General features: G+C 33.6%; 1 protein-coding gene across 4 annotated transcripts in view; it reads left to right on the plus strand.

The window, feature by feature from the left end:
* The window catches only part of IKZF2 (IKAROS family zinc finger 2 (Helios)), a 149,169-nt gene that overhangs the window by 120,143 nt on the left and 21,251 nt on the right, over window positions 1–7,775 (plus strand). The gene's annotated exons all lie outside the window — the stretch shown is intronic.

The raw sequence follows: 7,775 nt of genomic DNA on the forward strand, positions 1-7,775 counted from the left end.
ACATTTTCTGTATCTAGATGTGCTCTTCACTTTGTTCTGAATCTTTAAACATACCACCCATCCTTGATGTTATTTGATTATAGGTTTCACTAGGATAACTCTTGAAGTGACATATTTTAAGGAAGTATGAGTGAATAAGACTTGGTTGTACTATATACCTCATATCTATATACCTCATACCTATTTATGGTAAACATTCAAACTTCCAAAATTCTTTGTGCCTATTTGTTCTTCTTTTGGGAATGACATTCTTAGACATACCAGAAAAGATATTTCTTATTTCTAATTATTTTTAATGAGAGATAAATAAAATAGTGGTCAATGCCAGCAGTTTTTCCCCCTCATTGATTGTTGTTACTATTGTCCAGTTTTCTTTATTGCATCTTAATTTCTAATTCATTGTTCAGGTCAGTATCTGTTTCTGTCTGACAGGGTATGCTGATAATTCTCCCTTTGTTAGTGTCGGGTTATTGTGAGGAACATGTCAAAGTGGAGATGATATGTTAAAGTTGCAGTCTCTTTAATTTTGGATTCGCTGACCCTATGACCTTTTTGTGTCTTGGAATTCTTAGTATTTTCACATTTCCTAGAATTATAAAAAACTTTATTTCAGTTACCTGAATTGTACTGATAATAAAACTTAGATATGCAGCATGATTTTCTTGGTAATTAATTCAGTTAAAATTCAGTTAAAAATATAACACTTGCTTCCAGTTATTACAAGCCAGAGAGACAGACTCATCTTCTTTCCTTGCACAACTATAATACCTGACCAATTTTATTAAATGACTTATAGGCCTTGAACAGTAGGCACTTGCATGATTGTGATCCTTGAGAGAAGAAAAACAAAAATTGGTACATCCTCTTATTACCACAAAGATCAGAGTCCAGGGGTACTTATGTGCTTAGAGAATGAAAGAGCAACATACGAGGAAGCTGTACCAAAAAGCTCTGGAATTTTGCAGAGAACTCTCTTGATTGTTTGGCTAAATAGTGTTCCACTTGTGTGTAGGAAAAACTGCCTGAGACAGAGAAAGGAAGTTCCAGAAAGCATAAGACAAACAATTCCTGGAGCTCTTGCAGGGCTGGGAATAGTTAATTCCTGCCAGCCAATATGGAAAGACTTTGTAATATGCAGTCATTGGGTAAAGCCCTCAGAAGGATATCACCTTAGAACTAGGGCTATATTAGCCTCCAGCTACTAGAGAGAAGAGAGGAGTGGGAAAGCTGAGTGGGAGGGGCAAAGAGGACTGTGGGGGAGATACCATAATACCACAGTGTGGTATGGTAACATATATCTGAAGGTGTGATCCTAAACACGAAATCATTTACAGTATTATAAACCAGTGTTTTCTTAATGAAAAAAAAATTAAAGGAAACTATCAGAAGTTGCCGATATTAAAAAGGACAAGAGAAACATAGGTAAATAGCCTCTAGAATAGAATGTGCTCTGTGTGTACCTTAAAGAAATACTTTTTAGTAATATAATAGTATACCAGCTCAAGTTAATCACACTTTAAAGAAACATAGCAGAATCTTAAACCCCACATCAATATAAAATTCATAATATCTAGCATAAATGGTGGAAAATATGGACCATGATCAGTAGAAAAATAAATCAATATAAACAGACCCAGAAATGACTGAATGGCAGAATTAGCCAACAAGGTTGCTAAAACAGCTATTTTAAATATACTCCATATGTCCAAGGAATATAAAGAAAGACATGAACATGATGAGAACAGAAATGGTGTTTGAAAAGAAATATATATAGTAGCATTAAGTGCTTATAATAGAAAAAAATGTGTCAAACTGATTAAGCTTTTTTCCTTAAGTTGCAAAGGAAGAGCAAAGTAAATCTGAACTATGTAAAATGTGGAAATAATGAGAAAAGCAGATATTAATAGAAGAAAAAAATCATATGATAGGGAAAAATTAATAAAATCCAAGGTTGCCTCTATGCAAAAGTCAGTAAGCTCAATGCAGCCAAGATCAATCAATATAAAGAGAGACCATTCTATTTATCTACATCATAAATTTGAAAATTGGACATCACTAAAACTAATTTGAAAGCATAACATAGGTATATTATGAACAAGTTTATATCCACAATTCAAGGAGATGAAATAAACAGTTTTCTTGAAACACATAAATTAGTGAAGCTTACTCAAGATGAAATATTCTGAATATTCTTATATATTTACTCCAGAAATTGAAATTAGAGTTTAGAACCATCCCACAAAGAAAATTCCAGATGACTTCACTTATACATGTTGTCAAGTATTTAAGGGAGAAATAAGGAACAAAATATTTCAGAAACTAAAAAGGAGAAGAACTATTTTCTAAATGAATTCTATGAGTTCAATATTACCCTAACACCAAAACCAAATATACTACAATAAAGATATATGTCCGTATTCCTTTGAACATAGATACAAAAAAACGTAACAAAATTTTAGCAAGTGGAAGCCAGGAATACATAAAAAAAGGATCACATATCTTAACCATTTGGGGTTTACCACGAACTCAAAGTTGATATAATATTAGAAAAACCAGTCAGTATGATACCATATTAATAAACCAAAAAAGAAAAATCACACAATTATTTGATAGATAAAGAAAAAGAAACATTTGACATAATTCAGTACTTATTCATGATAAAAATTATCAGCAGGAAATTTTCAACATGATAAAATCCATTCTTGAGAAAATTTTAGGTACTAATAATTTTGTGGGAAAAAGGCAAAAATATCCATTCTTCACTTCTGTTCAGCATGTTACTGGGGGGGGGGGTTGATAAAGCAATAGTTAAAGAAATCAGAGGCTTACGACTGGAAAGAAATGAAGCTGTTAAGTTTTAGGTGCTATCACCTATGTAGGAAATATCACTGAATCAGCCAAAAATCTAAGGAATAATTTCATTAACGTTGTATGATACAAGGTCAGTACAAAGAACTCAAGTGTATTTCTATGTGCTAACAATCCACAGCTAGAAACTAGAATTTAGAACAAATGCCATTTATTATAGCACCTAAAATAAGAGGTACAGATAGATAAAAATCAATACATAGAGTATTTAGCAATGAACTCTTCTTATTATGTGCAAGAAAATTATAAAAATTTGCTCAGAGATAAAGGGTTAAATAAATGGAGAGAAATAACCTGGTCATGGTTTACGAGATTAGTACTTTTAAGGTGTTTCCTAAAATTCATCCTATCAATTCAATGCAGTTTCCCATTCAAGATTCCAGTAAGGTTTCTTGAGACATTGACAGACTGATTCCAGAAGTTGTTTGAAAATATCTAAATGTAAATAACAATATATAATAAATTAATGATAAATGTAAGCAACAAAAATAATTTTGAAAAAGTAAGTTGGATGACTACCTGATTTGAAGGCTAACCCTGTTAGTATTAACTAATTTTGGGTTTATGGATAGACATAAAGAGTGGTAGGATAGACTGGAAAGTTCAGAAATAAATTCATACATATATGATCAATTGATTTTCAACTAAGGTATTATAATTTTAGGAGGAAGAAATAATATCTTTTAAATGGACATAGACTAGTTGGGATAGACTTTACTTATACCATATACAAAAATCAAGTTAAAACAGGTCATATATTTAAAAATCTGAGCCAAACAACAACTTCTAGAAGGAAACAGAGAAGATTATTGTGACATTTGTTTAGTCAATGATCTCTTGGATAGAGCACAGAAATTACAAAGCATAAAAGAAAATACTGGTAAAACTAACTTCATCAAGATGTTCATCCACATAGAACTTTAGAACTTTGTGGTATAGAAAAGGACACACAGAAATTCCTAACTTTATATTGTCCCCTTCTTTATTTTTAAACTCTACTCTGGGTTTATATTATGACTAAATTATCCCAATAAACTTGTTTCAATAAATTCAAAACATTTTTATTAAATGAAATATCCTGCTCTTAAAAGAGAAAAAAAGAAAAAAAAGTTCTTTGAAAGAAACTCAAAAATAATAGAGGCAAATATTAGAGAAAATATATGGAAATCATCTACTAAAAGGCGAATTCAGAACATGTAAAGAACTCCATCACCTTATAACAAGATCATGGGTGACAATAAAAAAGATATTTGAACAGACATTTTGCTTAAGAAAACATGTTAATAGCAAATAGGCACATGATGTAAAGATCAGTCTCATAAAACAAGAAAACAGCATGATCTGTCACTACGTGCATACTGTAATGGGTTGATGAAAAATATTGACTATATTCTGTTGGCATGTATGTTAAGCAAGTGTAATTCACACAAATATTAATGAAAAACAAACAATGATACAGCCATTTTGGAAAAACAGTTAACTGGCTTCTTATAAACTTAATCAGATACTTGTCCAGCAAATCCCAATTCCAGGTATTTGCCAAGAGAAACTAAAACATATATGCCTACACAAAGTCTTGCCTACACATGTTTGTAGAAGCCTTACTCCTAGCCATAAACTAGAAACAATCTAGTGAATGGATAAACAAACTGTGGTATATTTACACAGTAATATATTCCTCTGCAATAAAAAACAATAAACTAGCAACGCATGCACTAGGAACCTCAAAACCATTATTTGAAGTGAAAGAAACCAAAGACAAAACTTCATGACCCCATTTATAAGAAATTCTGCAGAAAGCACACTGTAGTGACTAGCAACAGCTCAGTGGTCACCGTGCACTGGGTGTGGGGAAGGAAACTGATGTAAAGGAACAAGATGGAATGTTTTAGGGTGATGGAAATGTTCTAAAATTTAATGCATGGTAGTTACACAACTGCACATACCTCCAAATATCATGATTTATACACATAAAATATGTGAATGTTTTGTAAATTATACTGCAGTATGTCTCATTTAAAAAAAACATGTATTAAATTTCAGAATAGTTTGTGAGGAAAATGGTCACTGAACATGCCAACATTAAATTATTATCATGTGGTTGAACCATATTTTAGTGTATCAATTCAGGAAAGTGGCAACTCTAAAGTAGCTTTTTTCTCTTCCCAACCTCTCTCTGTCTTTTATCCACAAATTCTCAGTTACAGTTGAGAAAGGCTTTAGCTGTGTTCTGACAACATATTCCAATTGGCACTTAATGTGGTGTTGTGGGAAGTGGGAAATACAGACTCCCACAATCAACACCATGTATCTCTTACTAGTGGAGATGATTAATTTCCATGCTGTTCTTTCTAATGTGAAGTTAACACTGTATAGCCTTCGAAAAGAATAGCAGCACGACTTGCAATCTAAGAAAAATTGGCCAGTATAACTTTTTTTTTTTTAAATTTATTTATTTTCACATACAGAACTGGGGTACAGGCCAGAGGCTCAGGGGCGGTGAGAGGCTTCACCAGAGACAGAGTGGGGAGCAGAACAGGCAGATGGATGAAGTACACTGCTGAGGAAGCAGTGGGCGGGTCAGGAGAGGTCTGCCGCGCCATGTGGTCACCTCCGGGGCAGGCGGGGATCGAACTCATACTGAAGTGGCTTTAGCTTCTCAGTGCTGTGCTTTAACCCGCTGCACCACCAGGGAGGGCCCAGTATAACTTTTTAAACTTGAATCTTACAATTGAGACACAGAGGTCAGTTTGAAGTAGAATCAATGTGATATATTTAGTTGAAACTGGATCACTGTCCTCAAAATGTATAATCCACATATAGTAATAAACTCCCATACCAAAAGTTCTATTTTCAGTAATGAATTCTCTTTCATCCAAATTTTCAAATGTTAACATCTCAAAATATTTGTAAAGCAAAGTCAGCTTTTGCCTTTCTTGATAATACAATTTAAGATCATTTTAGTAGGGCTTTGGAAAATATTCTTCATCTTAAAATGAAATTTTAAATCTGTTCTCAAGATTTAGGGAATTACTGAACTCCATAGGGCCATTTCTCCCCCCACCCCTTCATTATCTAAGTGACCACGTGGGAAGTAGATGTAGACATGTAATATGTAGACTTTAGGGTACTGCTCCAGAAATTGTAGGTCTAACATGGTGTCTAAGAATCTAATTTTAACTAGCATTGCAGTTCTAATATGGGAGGTCTACAGTTCAGATTTTTAGAACTGTTACAAATGGTTAAACTAAAGCATGTTTGAATATAGACAGGGAATTTTGTATATAACAGACAAAAAGTGGAAGATAATGCAGTTTTGCCATCTACAAATTCCTTTTCTTATAAATGTGTGAGTACATTTTTGGCGGTTAACTGTTCACATTGTTCTTACTCTTATTGATTAAAATGGAAAGTTAAGGTACCTTCTTATAGAGCCATACCATACCAACATGTTAAGACCTGAGAAATCGAATCTACACCGGTCTCTTCCTAAAACTCCTCTGCAATCATAGTAGACCTTAAAGAAGTATAAACCCATAAGATTAAAGGCAATGGGGAAGAAAAGAGTAGTAGGAGCCAAGAAAATTAGGAAAAACAGATAAGGAAATGGTGATAACAGACTTAAGAGAGTCTCTAGGAGCTTTAATGATCAGAACAGGGAATAAAAGGTGAGTTATAAGCTAATTGGCCAGAGAATCATGAAAAGTCTCTGGACTTGGAGGAAACAGGACTGTTGAAGGCCAGAATGAAGCTCTGGACTAAATATAAAGGGATTTCAACATGTGTATACAAAACAGGCCACAGAGACACTCTCCCTCTCCGACTCTAAAGCAGCCAAATAATCCTCTCTCTCTCCCTTACAGGAAAATAAATGTTTATTCCCTGGAGAAATTGAATTGGGGAAGTTTTGCCTTAGGGACTCCAAGAAAATTAGGGAGTATGAGGAAAAGAATTTATATGGAAAAGACTATACTTGAACGTTATGATTCCTGGCCCTGTTGCTTGCCTTATTTCCAAAATACTAGCATCATTTTGCATCTCCTTTGGGACTAGAAATTGGAGGCATCATCTTTAAGGGATTCAAAGATGCCGGAGTAAAGACTTGATTACTAATTTTTGGGAGTCTGAACATAAAAAGATAAACTGGTCACTCTGCAGTAGTCTACCAGTAGAGTATTAATGTCACCTATGTTTCCTAAATTACTAATCTGCTTTTTAGTGCCCCAGTATTAAACATAAATGAACAATAGTCAGGCAACAGAATCCAGGAAAAATTCAATATATAAGAACACATACACACACATGAACACACACACACACACACACACACATATATATATATACATATACATATACATACTCACATATGTGCATGTGGAGAGAGAAGAAAATTTTTTAAAAGTATTGCACAGAGAGATTGTTACTATACCCATGGTGAAAACATCAGAAGAATGTTAATTTTAAATAAAGAATTAAAGGAAAGGACTTAGAAATTAAAATGTGTGGTAATTAGAAATCATTTAGCAGAAAAATTTAATGCAAAAAGTGAGGAGTTTTTCTAACAGTAAAACAAAGAGTCAATATGAGATGTGGGGAGATAGGGGGCAGAGGAGAGAAGAGATAAAGAATTTGTTAGAAGGTATAACATCAAACTAATAGAAATTCCAGTAAGAGAACAGGGAAATAGATTACGACTAGCTAGAAGATGGGAAGTAGACTATTAATGTCCTTTAGGACTATTTCTTTTTTTCAAATAGAGTCATATATGTTAGAAAGAAAGTAATTGTTTAAGTAAAAAGGAGTTTAAGAATGCTAAGCTGGCCCTCCCTGGTGGCGCAGCGGATTAAAGCACTAAGAAGCTAAAGCCACTTCTGTATGAGTTCGATCCCCGCCTGCCCTGGAGGAGA

This window comes from Condylura cristata, unplaced genomic scaffold, assembly GCF_000260355.1.
Source record: "Condylura cristata isolate star-nosed mole 26May11 unplaced genomic scaffold, ConCri1.0 scaffold00002, whole genome shotgun sequence".
NCBI classification, from domain to species: Eukaryota; Metazoa; Chordata; class Mammalia; order Eulipotyphla; family Talpidae; genus Condylura; species Condylura cristata.